This window comes from Meriones unguiculatus, chromosome 4, assembly GCF_030254825.1.
Source record: "Meriones unguiculatus strain TT.TT164.6M chromosome 4, Bangor_MerUng_6.1, whole genome shotgun sequence".
Classification (NCBI taxonomy): Eukaryota; Metazoa; Chordata; class Mammalia; order Rodentia; family Muridae; genus Meriones; species Meriones unguiculatus.
The window spans coordinates 25079361-25102037 of NC_083352.1; the positions used below are offsets into that span (position 1 = coordinate 25079361).

General features: G+C 38.3%; 1 protein-coding gene across 2 annotated transcripts in view; it reads left to right on the forward strand.

Moving 5' to 3' along the window:
- Positions 1–355: 355 nt before the first annotated feature.
- The window catches only part of Tex15 (testis expressed 15, meiosis and synapsis associated), a 77120-nt gene continuing 54798 nt past the window's right edge, over positions 356–22677 (forward strand). Inside the window, exons 1-2 of one of the 2 annotated variants that reach the window (XM_060381598.1) lie at positions 356–486; positions 9909–9984. The gene's annotated coding sequence lies outside the window, so the exon portion shown is untranslated. Of the gene's footprint in view, positions 603–9908; positions 9985–22677 lie in introns of both variants that reach the window. The other variant, XM_060381599.1, reaches the window with a different exon arrangement.

Genomic DNA, 22677 nt, shown 5'->3' on the forward strand with positions numbered 1-22677 from the left:
AGATCCTCCTGCCTCTGCCTCCCCGAGTGCTGGGATTGCAGGCGTGCACCACCGTGCCCGACTTATTTTATTTGTTTGTATCATTTACAGAGGACTGGGAGTTGCCCGCGTGGACCAGGCTGACCCGGGACGCCGGACTTCCTCCACCGCGTCGAGAGCCGAGCCCGCCGGGCGTGCGGGCCCGCGAGGTGTGAGGCCAGCTCCACCGGCGCGCGCTCGCCGGTCCTGCCCCGGCGCCGGGGCTGCGCTGCGGGCGCGACGCCACGCCTGCGCGTGCGCGGGCCGCGGAGGCGGTGCCTCTCCCAGCGGTGGGGGGGCTGGGCGGGGCTTGCGGAGGTTCCGCCCACGCGGGCCAGCCCCCTGGGGCCGGGCGGGCGGGCGGAGGGTGATGGCCCGCGCCGCGTCCCCGCCGAGCTCGGACGATGTCCTTGGGCTCCCGCTGCCCGCGGCCGCGCGGCAGGAGCCGGTGGATGCGGACGGCGCCAGGTAGGGGAGGGGCGCGGGGCTGTCGGGGCGGCTGTCCCGCGGGACGCCAGCATCCCACCATCCGCACCTCCACGCCCCGCTGCAGACTTCCCCCCGCGAGGTGCCGTGGCGCTGGGGTGAGTGGGGTGGGCTCGCCTTGGTTGTCCTTGACGCTCGGGTCCATTCTTGGGATGCGAACACATTGTCACCTGCAGGTTGTGTGGTGCTGTGGGATGTGAAAGAGGCGACTAATCGGGTCATTTACATTCGAGCCACTTCCCGACCCATCTGGACCCGGATCGTCCAGGACAGTTTCCCTTGTGGTTGAGTTTTACCTGTTTGTCTGTTTATTTAGCCTGTGGGGGAGCGGAGGTGTTCGGGGAGTGAGGGTGCAGAAAGTGGAAAGGTTGAGGTTATTGGTAACTACGAGCCTTTAAAGATGCCACAGTGCCCTCGGGGTGGAAAGTGTGGGCTGCAAGGGCAGTGTGAAACTTGTACTGTGTGTGCAGCTGGGGGAGGACAGGGGACTATGGCACCACCTCGGGATAGCATATATAATTTTGAATTTTCTTTTTAATGAATGAGGGCATGAAAGTATTATATGCTTGAAGAAGTGTTAGTACAGTTCATGTATATATGTATATATATTAATTGATTTTCCCAGGATAGGGTTTTTCTGTGTAGTTGTGGCTGTTCTGGACTCCCTTTGGATACCAAGCTGTCCTCAAAACTCACAGCGATCCTCCTTCCTCTGCCTCTCCGAGTGCTGGGATCACAGGCATGCACCACCACACCCGATAATTGTATTTGCTATGTTTAATAAAAGCTTCCAGGCTTCACAAGAAGTTGGGGAGGGCTTGGGAGGAGAGGAAGGAAAATGTTAAAACTGTGTTGTATAAACCATATAAAAATTAAATTATGTAAGGATGATCCCAAAGCCAGGCATCCCAGCACTCAGGAGGCAGAGACAGTCGAATCTCTGAGTTGGAGGCCAGCATGGTGTTCAGAGTGAGTTTCAGGACAGCCAGAGTTACATAGTTGAGACACATCTCAAAAAAAAAAAAAAAAAGGATCGTTGCCATTTGGAAGAGAGAACATTTTAACAGTTTGAGTTTAAGGTAAGTGGAGGAATGAGTCAGTATTTAAAAAAATATATATATGTATATATATATTTTGCCTTGATCACTTTAAAAGGTCTGATTCAAAGCAAAAGCCAGTTTTTAACTATTGCCCAACATTTTTTAAAAGTCTGATCACATTTGCTGGGACAGTGTTTAACCTGTGTGAATTCTTTCTTTGCTAAGAAATTGTTTTAAAAGAATTCATTTAAAAAGTAACTCATTTTTTTCATTTTTGAAATGTTTAACCCTATCAGCTCATACTTTAAACTGTGGCATTTATCTTCCTATATTTTACTTTTACAGCTTACTGAAATAGTTTACACCTTTATTCAAGTGGGTCTTCTGAAATTTTTTTTTTCTCATTGTACTAACTAGTGTACTTGGTCATTTTTTTCAAATATAAAGTTGTTTTATTATACTAAAGGATAATGAAGGGCACCTGAAATATAATTACTTTAAATTGGGGTAATCAGCCACAGTTTTACAATACCGGAAGCTTGATGTTAGAAAATTGGTGATGTTTGTTATTTTTGTTGTTTTGTTTTGTTCTTGGTAAATGAACTAATTTTGTATGCTTTTGCTTTGTTCTAATGTCCTTTCACCTTTTGCCATTTTGAAGAATGATTTAGTCATTTTGAAGTGCCTGAATGTGCTGTTAGGAGATCTGATCATTTCTCCAGTCCCTGAATGCTCTGTGTGTGATTACTTCTGCTTGAGGTCTATAATAAGTACTGTACGTTAAAGATGAAAAAAAAAATGACCTTATTTTGATCAAAAATGGACTTCTTGTTCAACATGTATTTCTAGAACACCAGTATTTTATCTGCTAACTTGATGTGTTTAAAAATGCTTTCCTGGAATGACTTGACGTTGCCTTGTAATAATTGGCTCTGTAAGGTTAGTTTAGTGTACTGTGTTAGATTGTCAGAAATTAATGTAATAGAGACAGCTTTATTTTACAAGGTAGGGTGGAGTTACAAAACTGACTGAGCAGAGGTTCAAACAATGTAAAATCTGTATGCCTAAGTTGACTGTTTTAATGAGCACCTTTGCCTGTAAAGAGAGTCTCCTACAGGACGGTAGCAACTCTATCCTTGGAATGTGTAATCTACACCCGTAAAGCCTTTGTGATCACTGCCCTGTGAAATTGATCCTAGCTGCTCCTGAGGGTGTCTTTGACAAAGCTGGAGCCGCTGCTTTCACCTAAGTAACTTAATTGATGTAGACAGATCCCTATCCGAACTTAATTTTCATTTTGGATAGCTTTGTTCAACTCCTCTAAGACCTAAGATAGACAAAAAAAAAAAATTCTCTAGGTATTCTGAGACGTGTAATCTACTAAACCTCCAACTGAACAGTGATGTAATGGAGAGTAGCTTGTCAGGATACACATCTGAAACTGGACACACTCACTCACTGTCTTACATGCCTCAAGGGGGAAAATTATCTTTTGCCAGTATTTTCTTTCATAAGCTTGTTAGCACTAGGGCATTTCAAGACTGAGCATCAAGATTAAAATGAGAATGACATTTTTCTATTAAATTAGCGGGAACCACAGTCTTCCTCCAGTGTAGAAGATGTTTGATTTGATACTGTCAGTGCTGTCTGATTTGTAGAGGGTTAGGGTGGTGCTTTTCCTCACCCATTGTAAGCATCTGGGAGGAGATACTGTAATGACCTCATCTTACTGTGTTTCTAAGATAGGTTAACCAGATTGAATCAAAGTTTTACATTACAAAGAGCCAGGGATACTTATCAGTAGGGTCAACATAGAATTGACAGCTGTATCAACATAATGTCAAAGGGTGTGATATGTAATGCTTATAGGTGGAGGGAAGCCCAGCAGAGACCGTTTTTTCTTGAAGGCCTACTTGACCTTTGTAGCATTTAGTCCTCTCTTGCATGAAGCAAGACCCATCAGGGATGAGAGTCTTTAAAGAAGGGAGAGGGTGGCCATTTTACCTTATGGCTTGGGAGGCCAGATTTCTGGGTTCTGTGACTTAATCTGGGGAAGAGGGACTAATTTCTTTGAGCGCCATCCTAGAAGAAAGGATGGGGATAGGATCCTGACAGAAGGTCAGGAAGAAACTTCCCCTGTGAAGCCTTTCTGTCTCAAGTTCAAAGTACTTGAACTCAGGGTGCTGTACACTGTGGTATTGGTTCCTGAGCCCCAACACTTGAAAGCCCTCTAATTAAGATAATCTGTGGATTATGTTGAATTTTGTTGAGGTAAAATGTATGGCTTTTTCCAGATTGTCTAAAGCACTGCTTCTCAACCTGTGGGTCATAACCCCTTTGTCAAACCTGTCTCCAAAAATGTTTACCTTGTGATTAATAACAGTAGCAAAAAGACAGTTATGAAGCAGCAATGAAATAATTTTATGGTTGGAGTTAACACAAGAGGAACTGTATTAAAGGGTCACGGCATGAGGAGTTCTGAGAACCAGTGCTCTAAATGGTATGAGACCCTCCCCTCCACCACCAAAACCAAACTTAAGTAGTAATGGAACTGAGAGAGGTTGTTTTTAGAAGGCATTTTAGTTTAGCTAGTGTCAGCTAAATTCATAATTAGACTTGTGACTGCCAATTTTTTGCTGCTACCATTAGTTGTACCTGGGAGTGACTGTGTTGGCTGGGGCAATGTTCTCTCCTCTCTGAAGCTGGCTGGAAAAAAAAAAATCTTTAATGAAAGTTCACTAGACATTTTAATATAAGATCTCAGCAAGAACAGTGAGTGAAAAATTATATAAAGAAAATATATAAGCAAGTATTTCTCAGTGTATATAGAGGGATACTATAATTTTGTGCCATTAATCGATCAAAACGTGAATAGATAGAGATCTCATAAAAGTAAGAACAAAATCTTTGCCCATGTAAACAAAGTAAAAGGAAAGTAGTGGTGAGAGAAGGCTAAAGACAGTGTACTGACAGTGGTGGGTTTTGTAGAAGTTGTCCATCCTGAGCAGTGAGGTATGCATAGTCAAAGTTGGTCAAGGGGTAGGAAGCAACTGAAGTTAGCAGCAGAAGGACAAATTTTAGATAAAGCTTTACAGATCCAGCACGTCCATCCCAGTTAAACCTATAATCTTTATGTGCCTCAGTTTTATTATCTCTGTAGTGGAGTCAGGTATAATCTTAAGGCAAATGTAATGTTAGATGTAGGTAAAGGAGGCATATTGTTATTGCTGATGTACAAGAAGAATGGTAAATGGTGGGCTGGTACCTTTTTAAGGTTAAATTCATTTAAAATATTTTTAATGACCCTCTCTGCCTTTCATGAAGAAGACATAGAATTTGATAAGGAATTAGAATGTTGAATTAGTGAGTTTCTAATCATTGACTCCATCACAAAATTGAAATTGAATACTTTTTTATTTTTTTTGCACACGTGTGTGGTGTAGGGTATCTTAGGTAAGCCCTGGGGGGGGGGGTATGACTTCAATTCCAAAACTTAAAAACCAAAGACATGAGGAAGATTGCCATGGACAGCTTCCACTACCTGGGGAGATCCCTTTTGAGAGAAACAAGGAATGGGAGGTTGCATCTCATCATGATGTCTTGAGCTAACACTTTGCTTTTTCAGCAGACTAAAAAGGTGGGTAAGAAAGCTACTCTACAATGTAAAAATGAGAGAAACATCCTGATTGGCAAGAGCCACTCTGTGTGTACTGGGCTGGCTAGCCGCTTGGTCAAGGCCCTAGAAATTAGGTGGCCAGCAAGAATATAAACTGTGAAGTTGTGTTATGCTGCCAGGCTGTGAAGGATGGAAGGATAACAAGCCAATAAAGAGTCCGAACTGAGTACTCTCTGCTCAGCATATGAAAATTATGTAAGAAAGGAAATGCAAATTTTTGTAAAGGTACAGGGATATTAATGGCTAATTCATCATGATTCTTACACTTTTTAGAAGACATTAGGGAAATACAAAGAAATAATCAGATGATTAAAGGAAAATCTGAGGGGTACATTTAACCAGAAAGCAGGCAGTGGAGGAACAGTCACTTCATTGTTGCTCACCTCTCATTAGGTATTTGTCACCTGTGTAGTTTTTTCTACATTGATTAAAATGATGCTGGGATTCTTAGATGTGACAGATTTCAGAGAGAATTTTGTTGAGGAAAGTACCTGATATAATTTCTGCAAACATTAAATAAACTATTCTCATTATTGTTCTTTTCTTTCAAGAGTTTTATGTTATTCCCTTGAAAATTCCATCATTATCTTTAATCATCTGATTATTTCTTTGTATATCCCTAATGCCTTTTAAAAAGTGTCATAACCATGATGAATTAGCCACTAATCTTATCCCCGTGCCTTTACAATAATTCCCAGTTCTTGTCTTGTATACTTTTCATCTACTGAGCAGAAAGTGCACTTTGTTTGGGCTCTGAAGATTAGTTGATATCTTCTCACCCTTCACAGCCGAGCAAGCACAACAAACCTTCACATTTTATTTTCTTCTAGGCCATCTTACTCCTAGGACCTTGATCAAGTAGTTAGCACTCTGGTTTTTTTTTGCTTTTTTTGTTGTTGTCTGTTTTTAATCTATGGAAAAGGAAGGTAGAATGACATTTTTGTTCTTTGTATTAACCTAATAACTTAGAGGAACACATCTGTTGTAATTCATTCTTGAGCTCAACCGTAAAATAATGCAATACACAAAAGGCAGGCAGCGTAGCTAATCATTTCTGTTGTGGAATAGGTTGTTATCCTCTGCTGTTTCTCTCCATGATATATACACTGGTTATGTCTCATTTGGGCTGTTTGGAATTTGTCTGTTCAATAAGGTTGGAGAAAGAACTAGAGGAGTAGAGGATTTATGACTCCTAGGTCTGTGGAACTTGATCTGTTTTTACCAAAGGTTATAAACTCCAAAGGGAAAGAAGCTAAGGGAGTCCTAATCCTTGGGGGCCCCTTAACGTTAGTTATTCCCCTGATGAAAAGCAGCTGGACCAAAAGTACAATTTCCCATAGCCTAGAGTCTCGGGACAGATTTTAAGCAAGTTAATTACTTTTAACTTTACTCTCATTTGGCTTGTATAATTAGGTGCTTAGCCCTGAAGGAGAGCCTGACCCAAAAGTTGTAAGGGAAATTCATCCATTTAAGTATGAAACGTTAAAACAAAGTTGAAACTTTGTAATCATTACAAAATTGTGGACATGTCTGAGGATGAAGCATGGATGTATTGTTACTAGTCTGTCGCTTCAGTATAAAGAGCGTGTTACCCATGTGTTCTATACATGCATAACTGTACAGGTATGGCACAAATAGGCAGCTGCTAAGATAGGTAGCTGCACTTAGAAAGCCACCACTCCTCACAGTTCTTTTCCATTTCTTATTTCCTTCCAAATTGGGACAAAGCATTTGCTTGATAGTAGGAAAATGAATTCTCTTGTTCCTTCCTCTAGTAGCATTACACCTAAAAGTGAAGTTTGTTTCTTGATACTGACACTGGCTAAAATATATTACCGAAGAGAGGTGGGGATATGGTTAGGTGTCTTGATGTTTTCTTCAGAATTTTCTTAGACTAGCGGATCTGAAAGTTGGGTCACCACCTGGAGATGTTTTCAGAACACAAGTTGCTGGATCCATCCTATAAGTTCAAGAGATCTGTGTCGATTTTTATAGCAAACAGGTTCCCAGGTGATGCTGATGTTGCCACCCAGGGATCACTGGAAAAAACAAACAAACAAACAAACAAACAAAAAACCAGCTGTCTTTACTAGCCTAAACCTACCACAGATGATTTCCCTGATACAGGAGATGTCATTAATGTGCTTGTTGGATCCCAATGCATACATAACCAGTGACTGTAAAAGTTCAGTTACATATCTTGCAGGTCCACCTTTTTTTGACAGTGCTGGGAATTGACCTTAGGTCTTCACATGTGCTGGGCAAACACTCTGCCACTAAGCTATATTCCTACACCTCAAGTAGCACTTTGCTCTAATTTTGTGACTTTGTATATTTCAAAGTTATCTGTTAATGCATTTTCTTTCATTTGACATGAGACTTTTAAAAACTGTTGTGTATCTCATTCAACCATTTTTGGTTGAATCTAGGTGGAATCTGCTCTTTATATTTACCATGCTGCCTACTTTCTCTTCTTCTTACTTTATACCTACTTAATATTCCAAATGTAATTTCATGCTTAAATATGTTGTGTGCTTATGCCATATTGATGTTTTTCTGTTCTTTTGTACAATTTTCAAAAGGAATAAGAAATAGACATATAGTAAGGGAAAAAGTCATTAATGGATTTAGAGCATTTTATCCAGTGGTAGGTTTTGTTATTTTTGAACTAGCTCAGACTTGCTTGGAACTCAGAATTCTATTGCATCAGCTCTCAAGAGTGTTGAGGCTGTAGCTGCGCACCACTACCCTCAGCATATGTTCATTGTTTGCTCTTTAAAAAGTGGATCACGTGCCACAAGTCTGTGGAGAGATAAACCAAAGCAGAACCTTCTTTGTTAAAACCTGTAGTTGATGATGCTCTGTTGAAGCAGTGTCCTCATAGGGAACCTTTTTTCTTGTGCAGGAGCTTTGTTTCTTCTGCCATTCCAGTTTCACAACTTTATATGACCTTTAGTGGCTAGTTCTTTCCTGTATTTACTGTACAGTTTTGGAAGTGGTTATAGTGTACAAATTACCAAAAGTGTATGTGTTGTTTGGGAATCTTCATTCACAATGTAATCTCATTACATTGTTCTGTACAAAAGGACATAATCTAGCATGGGCTAGATCCCACTCTGTGTTAACATTGCACATATGTGGAAAGTCTTTCTCCTTGGTGGCAAATTTCAGATCTCTTTGAAAGATAAGAGGGCATCCTTCATGAAGCCCACTTCTTCAATGCATTTGTGAACATTGCGATAGAGTATTCTTGGTTACTGTCTCACTTGTGACACTTTCCTTTGTGGGAGTAACTTTCCAGGCCCAAGTTGGAAATGAAGAATGTAAAAGATTGTGGAAAGTGAAAGCCATCAAATTATAGTTACGTATCACACATACAATTAATACTAAGAATTTCATACTGTTACTGGTATCCTTTGTAAATGACAGTAAAGCCTGACATTACTAATCAGTACTTCTAATTCCCAAATTATTGGCATTTTGTTACTAATTTTTCTTTTTTTTTTCCCTCTCTTTTTTGAGATAGGGTCTTATGTAGCCTAGGCTGTCCTCAAGCTTAGCATGTAGCAAAGGATAACCTTGAGTTTCTGATCATCCTGGTTCCACCTCTCTAGAACTGGGAACAGACGTATGCTACTACACGTGCTGTGGCATTTCGCTTTAATACGCCAATCTGTTTTTTACTACTATAGTATTACATGCCTACGTTTGTCCAGTTCTTTCTATTTTTCGTTTATACATTTTCAGATCTCTTGGACACTTAAAATCCTTGAGTAAACACAGGCAAAATAGTAAATCAGAGTTTAAAATACATAGTAGCAATATTTTCCTTTCAAATTGTTTTACAACATGTGTTTTAAATATCTTTCATTTTTCTTGAGTGGTGTAAGTTAGAAAAAAGAGAAACTCTGAAGTTTCCAATAAGTCTTACTGAAGTTGTTAGGCATTTCATTTATTAAAATGGATTTCCTTGAAGAATGTGTGGCATTTTAATAGTCTTCTATACATTTTACCATATTGTGATAGTGTTTCTTATCCTGACATCAAAATCTAAGTCAAAATTGTCACAGAGCTAATTGTGATAGATCTTTAAGGATAGAAACTAGTCACAGCTGTTCAATGTTTCCATGGTACAGTTGATTGAGAACAAGGTTTAAATACCCTTGGGTAATAGTGACTGGATTGGGATGGTGTAGTTAGTGCTTAGAATCCAGATGAAGGCAGCAAGCTTGGACCTAAAATGAAGGTCCAGCACAGGAACCTTGAGTAACCTAAAGCAGGTTCTTTAAGCTTTCCTGATCTGTTTGTCTTCTTGAAAATGAGAAGGTAAAGTGAGACATTATATGCAAAGTACATACACCATGCATAAGTAACAGTGCTTAGTGTTTAGTGGGTTTGTAGTATGTAAAAGCACTAGAGCAAGCACATCTGTTATGTCATAATTTTATGTCATTAGAAGTTGTATAAATGGTAAGCTGACAGTGGACTCTGACCATCAGGGGAGAATGTATGAAGAAAAGAGAAGTAATGAAAAAAGAAAAGAAATGGAGGGATTTGAAAAAGATGCAGAACACAAAAATAAGCAATGGAGGTAGAAATCAGAAGAAAAAGCAAATGACATGGACTATAAAGAAAAGTTCTGGGGGAGCTTTTTACCATCGTTTTCTGTATTTTCTTTTTTAAAACAGATATTCCTTTATTATTTTTCGTGTACTGGCTGAGTCCTGATCATAACTCTGTGATACTAGACATCATCAAAGAGTGGTAAGTATTTCAAATGATGACTTTGCTGCTGTTACTTACAGTTCTGTGATGACTTTTTAAAAAGCTTCTTTAGGTGATTGGTTCTATTTTATGAATAGTTTTTCAATGAAGGAAGATACATGAAAAATGTATTTTATCACATGCTACAGTACTTTCAAAGTATGTAAACATCTGTCCTGATGGCAAATATTAATGGGTACTCTCTTAGTGTATCCAAGCTGCTGTAATATTCCATAAACTGTGTTACTCATAACCAACAGAAATGTATTTCTCAGCCATGCATGTTGGTGAACATTTTTAACAAGAGGCTGAAGCAGAATTCAGGGCTTAGCCTTACTTACATAGAGACTGTGTGTGTAATAGAATATATATACATATTTCATATGTGTGGAACAGAATATATATTCCTTGTGTGTGTGTATATATACACATATATATGAAATAGGTTTCCTTCGTTCCCTTGGATGCCTTTTAAAGTAGCGGTACTCTGGGACTAGATAGCTCAGTGGTTACTGTTCTTCCAGAGAGAGAGAACACCCATGTCAGGCAGCTCACAACTGGGTGTAACGCCAGTTCCAGGGCGATATGCCACCAGGTATCCGCACAGATACATGCACATAATTAAAATGAAATCAGGTTTTTTGAAAAGGATAAAGACTGCCTCACAGTACTGTCACGTCAGTGGTTAGGCTTCAACTTACAAATTTGGGGGGATATATTCAGACCACAAGACATATTAAATTTCTTAAGGAACTGTAGTTTGCATGAGAGTTAAAAAATAAAATGGGTAATTATTGTTTTGGTTTTTAGGGTCTTTTTGGGGTTTTTTGTATGTTTGGTTTGATTTGATTTGGTTAAGACCCATTGAGTTCAGCCATACCATAGTCATTTGTATGTCCTTGTGTTTCAAACCACCCATTGGAGTCATTATTGGATACACAACTAAAAAGACAGTGACTGCCCCTCCCCCTGAATCCATCAGTAGCTGATAGCTCAGTTTGGAAAGGTAGTGCTCCAAGGGCCCCTCCCTTGTCCCTGACTATTGATATATCTAGCCTGTGTAACCTGTTGAATGCAGCCACAGGTTTATATAGCTAACTTTCTAGGAAAATCATGATAAGGAGACTGATTTTAAGCTTATGGTGTGTGCTCTTTAAAACAGGTATTAACAAAACAAGACCATTCTCTTGGGAGTTAATGTTGACTTTTATTTTTTAATTTATGTATTATTGTATTTGTGGTGTACATGGAGTGCATGTTTGGGCATGTGTGCCCAGCACATGTGTGGAGGTAGAAGTCAGCTTTGTGGAGTCTGTTCCCTACCCTTATGTGTGTTCTGGAGCTGAAACTCACAGCCCATTATTCAGTGAGCTGTCACTCCAGCCCAATGTTGACTTTTCTTTTGAATCCTTTGTTTTTAGAAGAGTTAAGTCAACTACTAGAATTACTGTATTCTTTCTGTAAGCCTTTGTCTCTGGGTGACAGTAATGCTTCCCAAAGAAGCAGAATTTCGAGGAAGGTTTATCTCTCCAAGGACATGAAAACTAGTCTGATAGAGTTGATAGCTATTTGAATAAAAATTTAAAGCATAATAAATTTAAGCTTTACGGGCATAAATTGTTCTGCATTTAGACATTAAAGATATCCTCTCTTCCCAAGTTCCAAGTCACACATGACCAAATCTCACATTATAAGACTTGAAAGAGGGAGGATAGACTCTTTTAAGCTGCTGGAAAATGATTAAACTTCATTTAAATGTGTGTGTGTGTATATGTGTTTGTTCACAAGTGTTGATATGTAAGCCCTAAAATAACCTTCACATTTACAGTAACATTTACATTGTGAGATGACATGTAATTCTGGCTGCATACACATTGCATCTGGTGTTCAGCCAGGCACTCCTGCTTGAGTTGGCCAGATAATGTCAGAGGTAGTAAGAGTATTATTAACAGATGGATCTTGCTGATAGGAAAGCTTGGTGTGCAGTCGCTGAAACAGTGTCCTACTTACCTCCTTCTGTCCTCCCACCATTAGCCGAACAGACGTTTGATAGTTATGTATTTACACGATTAGTCTGGGGCACTGTGTTTTTTTACATGTGTATCTTTACCTTTGTCTTACTGACCATAAAATACTTTTGATTGTGACCTTGATAGCAGGCGGTTCAGTGTCACCTGCCCATAGAAGATATTCTAGAAACCTCCCTCAACTTGAGTGCATCTTGGCCACTTGAACAAAATACCACAAATGAGGCAGCTCTGAAAGAACAGAGATTGGCTTTTATAGGTGGGAAGTTAGAGAAGTCTGTTCAGGCAGCTGTTAGAAACAGTATGTGGTGAGGACACTTCCTCATTCACATTGTGTGCTTGTGGTGAAAGGTGTAAAGGAGATCCATGAGGTCATTCAGGAAGGCACACCTGTCAAGACTTAATTCCTTCCTAAAGGCCCCATCCTCGCTTTTACAATTTAGCTCTAATGTTTAAATCTTGAACTCATTGGGGTTCCTGGGCATAGTTTAAAATCCAACTTCATTCTTCTGTATATAAGATGTTTATTGCAAAGACTGCCCTCTCAAATGGGATTGGTTTCCTGGGAGAACATCATTTTATTCCATATGCAACGAAGTTTTATTTTGGACCTCTTGATTGTAGTTCATTGCTCTAGATGTCTGCAAGTTTCCAAAGTATGAATTTTTGGAGATAGATAGATAGATAGATAGATAAGTATCTGTGTATGTGCATACATACATAAAATGCAGGAAGCAAAGCATTATAAGCAAGTAAATCAGACAAAAAGAACAGATTCATATTTACTTGAATTAAGATGGTGGAATTGACAGACAGTGGTAGCACATGGATTTGATCCCAGCACTTAGGAGGCAGAGGTAGGCAGATTGCTGTGAGTTGAAGGCCAGCCTGGTCTACAAAACTAGTCCAGGACAGCCAAGGCTACACAGAGAAGCCCTGTCTTGAAAAACCAAAAAGGTGGGGGTGGACCCTCTGGAGAGAAAACTTAGTGGTTAAGAGCACTATATGCTCTCCAGAGGTCCTGAGTTCAATTCCCAGCAATCATATGGTGGCTCATAACCACCTATACTAGGATCTAATGCCCTCTTCTGCCATGTCGGTGTACACGTAGATATAGCACTAATATATATTAAGTAAATAAATAATTCTTTTTAAAGGTGGTGGAATTACCAGACAAAAGTACATTTAGGGCCAATGAAATGATTTAGCCACTAAAAATGCTTTCTCTACAAATCTGGTATCCTCAGTTTGGTCTCTGAAACTCAATGTTGAAGAAAAATAACTGACACCTAAAAGTTGTTCTCTGACCCTTACATCCTCATAAATGTGCCCACACATGTACACATACATACATAACACTCATACACACATACAATGTTACTGTAAATTAAATTGCTTGAAACAGGGTCTTATGTAGACAAGGCTGTATTGGCATTTACATCATCCTGTGCACATGCACACACCCCTCACCGTGTGCTGACGTAGTAGTCATAATGTGCACCTCTTCTCCAACTCCTACCAGTTCCTCCCTACCTTCCCTTCCACCTAACTCCATGCCCTTTCTTTCTCTCTTTTTTTTTTAAACTTTCAGGAATTGTATTTTAAATACATTTCTCTCTTCACTCTCTTCCCTCCAAACCCTCTCACACACCCTTTCCTAGTCTTCAAATTCACACCCTCTTTTTTCATCAATTATTGCTTACAGGCATGTATACATATGTACATGTGTACACATACACATATTCCTAAACATAACCTGGTGCGTTCATATAACATTACTTGTATGTGTGTTTTCAGGGCTGACCTGTTGATGCTGGACAACCACTTGATGTGTTCTTGCCTGGGGAAGACCACCTCTCCTGCTTCCAGCTTTACTCAGTTGTCTGTAGTTCTTTGGGTGGGGTTGAAGCCTCATGGCCTTTTCCCCATTTAGTTTGGCATGTTTGTTGGTATTCTTGTTCAGCTCACATTTGGGTGGCCATGTTCGTGAGATTTTATTGGTATAGAGATCTGACTTTGCCAGAAGGCACAATTTCACAGCAAAGTCCCCAATTCTCTGACTCTTAAAGTCATTCTGCCTCTCTTCGACAGTGTTCTTTGAGTCTTGTGCGTGCTGTAGATGTATCCATTGGTGCTGGGCTCCACAATTTTGTGTATTGATTAGTTGTCATTTTCTGTAGTGATCATGTGCTAAAAAGAGCAGCTTCCTTGATGAGGGGTGACGACTATACTTAGCTGTGGGTATAAGCACAAATGCTTACAGGGATTGTGCCGATTTAGTAAAGTAGTGGTTGTAGGTTCTCCTATAATGTAATAATCGTGACGTGACTAGCACAGAGTAGTTTTAAAAAGCAAACAGGCAAAGAAACCAACATCAAAATGTGCACACATACAATTGAGGAAACCATACTATGTAAGCAAAAGATCAATAAGGTAAAAAATGCATAACCAAGCAATTTGAGACAAAAAGTTTGCAAAACAGCACTGAGTTTGTTCTTGTGTTTTGTTGGCCATCTACTGCTGGGCATGGTGTCTGGACTGTGGTCAGTATATCCAGTGAGACTCCATTGGAGAAAACTAAATTTCCCTTTACAAACAGGTGTAAGCATAACACATAACAGATACTTACATTATAGTTCATAACAGTAATTTTGCTACTGTTATGAACTATAATATAAATCTGATATTTCTGATGGTCTTAGTGACCCAAGTAAAAGGGTCACACAACCCCTGAAGGGGTTGCAACCCAGAAGTTGAAAACTGGTTGAAAACTGTTGCTCTATAGAATGTATCATTTGTAAAGATATTTTTTTCTTTTGTAGGCTACTGCTTTGTCTGAATGACAGTGTCCTTTGCCAAGCAGAAGCTTCTCAGTTTCATGAGGCCCTGTTTATTAATTGTTGATATTGGCGCCTGTGCATGTTGGTGTTCGGTTCAGAAAGTCTTTTGCTGTGCCAATGAGATGATGTAAATAAGATTCAGGGTATCTGGATTTGCACATTAAGATCCTTGATCCATTTGGAGCTCAGTTTTGTGCACAGTGAAAAGTATGGATCTATTTGGAGTTTTCTACATGCAACCACCCACTTTGACCAGCACCATTTGCAGAAGTTTGTATTTTGCTTCTTTGTCAAAAATCGGGTGTCCGTAGGTGTGTGGACTTACATCTGTGTCTTCAGTTTGATTTTATTGAGCATTGTTGTGTCTGTTTTTATGAGAGTACCATGCTGGTTTTTATTACTACTATAGCTCTGTAGTACAATTTGAGACTAGGAATAGTAATAACTCCAGCAGTTCTTTTATTATTCAGGGGTAGGGGTGTTTTCAGTGTGAAGCAGAAAATTTTTTTCCAATTTCTGTAAAGAATTGTGTTGGAATTTTGATGGGCTTGAATTGAATCTGTAGATTGCTTTTGCAAAAGCACTTTTTTTTCTTTGTTAATCCTACCAATTCATGGTATCTCCTTCAGTTTCTTCAGTGTCTTTAATGTTGTTTGTTTGTTTTGTTTTTTGTTTTTTTGAGACAGCGTTTCTCTGTGTAGCCTTGACTGTTCTGGACTGTAGCCTGAACTGTTCTGTGTGCTTTGTAACCAGGCTGGCCTTGAACTCACAGAGATTCATCTGCCTCTGTAGTGCTGGGATTACAGGCATGTACCACCACACCCACCTCAGTCTTCAGAGTTTTTATCATACAAGTCTTTTACTTGCTTGATTACAGTTACCCAAGATGTTTTTATATTATTTGAGGCTATTCTGAAAGCTGCTGTTTTTCTGATTTCTTTCTCAGTCTTTTTGTCATTTATACATAAGAGGTTTTTGTGAGTTAACTTTATATCTAGCTACCTTGATGAAAGTGGAAATTTTTAGGATGATTTATATATTTTATATCCTCTGTAAATAAAGATACTTTGGACTTTTTTTCTTTCTAGCTTTTATCCCCTTTCTGCTGTCTTGCTGCTCTACCTAAGACTTCAAGTATTAGACTGAATAGGTATGGAGAGAATGGAGAGCTTGTCTTGTTCCTGATTCTAGTGGAACTGCTTTGAGTTTCTATCCATTTAAGTTGATGTTAGCTATAGGCTTGCTATGAACTGCCTTTATTCTGTTTAGGTATGGACATTGTATCTAATCTCTGCAGGACTTTTCATGAAGTGGTATTAGATTTTTGTCAAAGGCTTTTCTGCATCAAATGAGATGATATAGATTTATCCTTCAGTTTGTTTTCATAGTGAATTACATTTATCAGTTTACATATGTAGAACCATCCCTGCTTCTCTAGGATGAAGCCTATTTAATCATCTTGGGTGATCTTTATGTTGTGTTCTTAGATTCAGTTTTCAAGTATTTTATTGAGAATTTATTCATCTACGTTCTTAAGTAGATTAGTCTATAATTCTCTTTGTTGGCTCTTTATGTGATTTGGGTATCAATATAAATATAAAATAGGGCAATGTCCCCTCTGTTTCTGTTTGTGGACTAATTTGAAGAGTATTGACATTAACTCTTCTTTAATAGTGTGGTAGAATTCTGCACTAAAACCATCTGGTCCTGGGCTTTTTGTTGTTGTTGTTTGGTTGGGAGACTTTTAATGACTACTATTGTACTAGGAATTTATAGATCTGCTTAAATTACTTATCTAATCGTGATTTAACTTTGGTAAGTGCTATATATTAAAAAACTGTCCATTTCTCTTAGATTTTTTCATTTTGGCATAGTACAGGTTTCTAAACAATGTTTTTATTATTCTCTGGATTTCTTTGGTGCCCATTATATCCCCTCTTTCATTTCTGATTTTGTTAATTTGGATATTTATTCTGGACGTTTTAGTTAATTTGGATACAGGTTTGACAATATGACTGATTTTCCCCAAAGAAATAATTTCACTGGTTTTTTGTATTGTTTTTGTTTTTTTCTGTTTTACTGATTTTAGACCTGAGTTTATGTCTTTCGATCTGCTTCTTATAGGTGTGGTTTCTTTCTTTCTTTTTTTTTTTTTTTTTTTGTTGTTGTTGTTGTTGTTTTAGAGCTTTTAGGTGCATTGTTAAATTATTAGCACGCCATCTCTCAAGTTTTTTTTTTTTTTAATGTGGGCACTTAGTTCTATATACTTGCTCCTTAAAACCACCTGCATTATGTCCCATTTAAATTTGAGTATGTCGTGTATTCATTTTCATTCAATTCTAGGAAGTTTTCATTTTCTTAATTTCTGTCTTGACCCATTTTTCTTTCAGAAGTAAGTTACTCAGTTTTCATGAGTTTGTAAGTTTTCTGTATCTATTTAGATATGCTTTGTGTCTGAGTATGTAGTCAGTTTTGGAGAAAGTTCCATATGGTCCTGAGAAGATATATTCTTCTGTGTTTGGGTGAAACGTTCTGTAAATAGCTGTTGGGTTCATCGGTTATATAATGTCAGTTAGCTCCAGCATTTCTTAGTGTAGTTTTGTCTTTATGAGCTTTCTGATGTCAAGAGTTGGGTATTGAAATCTACCCCTTACCAGTGTGTGAGCGTCAATATGTCAATAAGCCATTTCTTTTACAGACATAGGTACCTTTGTGTTTGCTGAATTGATGTTAAGAATTGAAATGTCTTCTTGGTGGATTTTTCCTTTATTGAATATATAGTGTCCTTCCCTAATCTCATCTGATTAGTTTTGGGTTGAAGTCTATTTTGTCAGATAGTAAAATGGCTTCTTTAGCTTGCTTCTTAGGTCCATTTGCTTGGAATATCTTTTTCAATCCTTTTACCCTGAGGTGGGTGTCTGATTTGATGTTAAGGTATGTTTCTTGGATACATCAGAAGGATGGATCCTGTTTTCACATCTATTCCATTAGTCTCTGTCTTTTTTAATTGGGGAATTGAGGCTACTGATGAAGAAAAATACTAATGATCAGTGTTGGTTGATGCTGTTATTTTGTTCTGTTCGTGTGTGTGTGTGTGTGTGTGTGTGTGTATGCAGGACTGTAGAAGTCAAGAGGACAAGTTTCAGGCATTGGTTCAGGCATTCCTTCAATTATGTGGCTCCATCATCTTGGGAATCAAACTCAGGTTATTAGGCTTGACAGCAATTTATTTTACCTGCTGAGCCATCTTGCTGTCTCCAAAATGAAGTTTTTAAATATGCCACATATAATAATATAAAAATCATAAGATATCTCAGAATGAATACCTTCAAAGTAAAACCTTATTGAAGATATGGACATGAATAAGGGGAGAAATTACTATCTTTGCAGATGGGGAGACTGATATAATAGTATCATTTCTCTCAAAATTGATCATAAAATCTAAGCAAGTGATCATGGTGATACATGTCTGCAGTCTTGGCACCCAGGAAGATGAGACAGAAGAATCATACATTTGAAAACAACATGGTTTATATTATTTAGGCCTTACCAAAAAGGAATAAAACAAAGCAAAATTTCTCATTAGATAACATTTTTAAATGTGTAAGAATTTTAAAAATGATAGATTTTTTTCATTTTGGTTTTATGACTAAACATATGTCAAGATTTATTACATTACAGTGTTGGAGCAAGGGAGCAGAAACATATCAGTGAAATAGAAGAGAGTCCAGAATTCATCCATATAATAAAGTGGATTTATGTGAGAGATGACATACTTAGAAACAAAAAATGTCATTGAAATTAATATTAGCACAGTTCAGTACTCATGGGAGAAAATGAGCCTCTAATTATATTAAATCAAATAGAAACTTAGACAAGTTTAACAGAATAACAGCTTAACATAATTTTTGAGGGAAATATTGGGCTTTTATCCTCATGAACTTGACCAAAAGCTAAAAACACCAAATGTAAAAGAAAACATAATTTTGAGTATAAAACATTTTTGTTCAGAAAGGTAAATGTGCTAGTTTAAAAAACAGGGAGAATTGTTTACAACATGTACAATTAGCAGACATAGAAAGCCTTCTGCAGATTGATAGTTTAAAATCTTGAATGACTTTTTCACAGATTCAAAATTACAAATAAGAAAGTGTATTCTCATTTGGCTAAGGCTGAGGATCTGGCTTGCTTCCATGTATGTGGACCTATCTGCATTGCCCACGTGGCATGCTGAGGTTGGCTACCCAGAGGCTATTTAAAGTGGGCTGGCTTTACCCAGGGTCAGATGATTGTTCAAGGTTCCTGAATAAACTGCATTGAAAAAAAAAAAAAAAAAGAAAGTGTATTCAGATGATCAGTCTCATAAAGAGTTGTGTTAAATGCAAACTCACAATATATTAGTTAGATTTCCATTGCTGTTCAACACCATGACCAAAACTAATTTGTTGAGGAATTGGATTATGCCAAGTCAAGTGCTCAAAAGTAGGAACCTGGAGGTAGAAACTGAAGCAGAGGCCATGGAGGATAACTGTTAACTGTCTTGCTTTTATGGTTTGCACAGTTTGCTTTCTGATCTACCCCAAGATTACCTCCCCAAGTATGGCACTGTCCACAGTGGGCTGGACTTTGCCACATCAGTCATCAGTCAAGAAAATGCCCACAGACTTACTCAAAAGCCATTATGATGTAGGCAATTCCTCAACTGAGATGCCTTCTTTCAGCTTGTGTCAAGTTGACAACTAAGCAAAAACACCATCGTAAGCAATAACAAATTTGTACTTGCCAGGTGGACAAAAAAAATTTTAAGTCTGCTGCTACAGTCAGTGGTACATCTATGTAGAACGACTAGCACTTGCTGAGGGTGTTGCATTTTTAATGGGTGTGACAAAATACCTGGTAGAAGCAACATAGGGAATAAGGATTTGTTTCAGCTCATAGTTTGAAGAGAGAGATGGTCCGTAATGTTGGGGAAGGTATGGAGGCAGGAGGATGAGGCAGCTGTGCATATTGAATCCGCATTCAGAAAGCTGAATGCTAGTTCTCAACTGGCTCCCCCCCCCGCCCCCTGTTTTTGTTTTTGTTTTTAGCCCGAGACTCCAGCTCATGGGATGGTGCCACACAATATTGAGGATGAGTCTTCCTTCCTCAGTTTAAACCACTTTGGAAACACATTAACAGACACCCAGAGTATGCCTTTTAGTAGATTCCAAATCCAGTCATGTTAACAATGAAGACTGGCCAGCACTGCTGTATCTGACAAGAGTGTGTAAGAAAAGTTTAAGAATGAGAACACACAAAATGTTTTCTGAGAGGGAGGCATTAGTATTGTACATGTGATAAGGTGGTTCTCTATAGGAGGAGGCTATCATTAAAGAAAAGATAAAATATTGTATCGTAAGACAAATAATTTCTGTGGAAAAGGCTTTAAAAATTATTAAAGGACTCATTTCTGTGTTTAAAAAAATAGTACTGAAAGAAAAAGGATTATTCACAGAAAAATAAAAAAAACAACCTCACAGATAATAAAAGCTAAATTAAAGCCACAAGGTTTTGTATGGAATATGACTTGACTTGTAATACTGGGGACCAAACCCAAAGCATTATACACACTAAGCAGTTCCTTTGCCACTTTACCCCCCATTCTCATGGTATTTAGTGTGTTTTTTTCTAATCAAGGTTTCAGAGGATACACTTGATGAAATATTTTTAAGTAATTAAAAAAGTCTTCTGATTTCTTTTCAGTAAAAATTAAAACAACTGTGAAGACCAGTTTGCGAAAGAAGAGTTACTAAGAAGCTAAGAAATCAATGCCTTAAAAGTAGCTAGCTAAAAATATATATATATATAGCTAGATATAAAATCATGAGGTCATAGACATCTGGGGATGACTATATTATTTCAAAAACATATTGGTCAGATTATCAAAATAACAAATATAGCCAGATACATTATGAGAACGTATGGGATAAGAGACTGATGTGGAAGTCATCAAGGACCTTGCAGATTGCTCTTTAGGTGGAATAACAGGTGGGAATCAGTAGACTGAGGGTAGTGAGAGGTGAACTAGGCTAAGGCAAATATGATTCTAGTTGACTTTGCTTTTTTCATGAGCAACTTTGAGCTTGTATAAATACTGTTGAGAGGAATATGGAGAATCAAAATGAGTAGAAGAGTTTGGAGTTCAATAGAAAGATAATTGAGACAGTGGGGTGCAGGAGATAGGTTTCCATTTTCATAATGGAAATCATGAAGTCTAGTTTTAATTTAGCTCTAGCCCTTTGGTATTTAAATTAAACTGTAGTGGGGTAGCCATGTCCTTCTACAAATACCCAAGTGGTAAGTAGTTTTAATAAGCCATGAGATTCTGTTACATTTAGTTTTTTTTTTTTTTTTTTTTTTTCATTTTAAAGATTAGTCTTAGGTTTTTGTGTATGTGTTTTATATGCTTGTTAAGTGCACTGTGTTCATACAGTGCCAAAGTAGGGCATCAAATCCCACAGAACTGGAGTTAAGAGTTACGAGCTGTTTTGTGAGGGCCAGGAACTGAATCTTCTGCAGCAGCAGTAAGCACTCTATTCCAGCTTCTCTCCAGCTTCGGCTGTTTTCTTGGGAGGCTGCCTAAAGAAGGCCCAGGACTCTTGGGCTTGTTAAATCAATTATCCTTGTGATAGTCATTAATGATCAGCTGAAATATTTTGTAGGAGTGATGTATTATGTTTGCTTTAAGCAATTGCTTGACTATAATAGTCTTAACTTGTGTTCTTGGCAGGGTGGTCGTAGTGCACACCTTTAATCCCAGCACTCTTTGGTAGGCAGAGGCAGGCAGATCTGAGTTGGAGGCCAGCCTGCTCTACAGAGTGAGTTTCAGGACAGCCAAGGCTACACAGAAAAGCCTTCTCTCAAAAATTAAAAACCAAAACAAAACAACCCTTGTGTTCTTGGTTTGTAATGAAGGATAGTCTTATACACCAGTTCCCTTAGGTTGTCCTCTGACCTCTCCACAGGTACCATGGAACATATTACGCTCCACCCTGACACACGTGTACACACACATGCAAATAAGTGGAAAAATAAACCTTGAGGTGATTAAATCTGTATGCCAGCTATTCAACTTTAAGAGAGTTAATTTTTTTTTTTTGCTATCAACTTGTCTATGAGAAATATATAAACATATTGTGCTATAAAGGAAAGATAATGAGTTGCCCAAGGTCCTGATCACTGGCTAATTGAAGAACTAGAGCTAGGCCTATATTTGACTTCATTTGCCTTCACAAAACTGTACTTCTCAGTATACCTGAGGTGATCCATAGAAAGGACTCAAGTTCTACATTTACAATTAGGACTGTGTGGTTCCTGTGTGCCCTGCCCTGTAACCATGTTACAGATACTGTTACAGAGAAGTTTGGCTCTCTGCTTAGTATAACAGTCTTTGTGCTAGAACCAGAATGCTAGCCCGTCACTACATTCTGCTGTTCTGAGTAACATTCCATTTCGTCTGTTTGGCATTTGGGTCTGGAGCTTTCTCTCAGGAACTGACTCAGTTTCTTTCAGTGCCTGAAATTCCCAAGCCCTAGGGGCCCAGTTTCACTTTTCCCAGTTACTTTTTAAAAAGTTCTTCATACATTTATTTCTTCTATTCTATGATCAACTCCAGTATACTGTTTTGAAGTGGTAAAAGCAGGTATCCTTATTTTATTGTCGATGTTAAAAAGAATGCTTTTTACATTTATAATTTTCTATAATTTTTCAGTAGCCTATATATAAAGTTAGGTTGTAGATGTTTCTATTCCTGTCTGTTAAGCTTTATAAAATATAAGTAGATATTA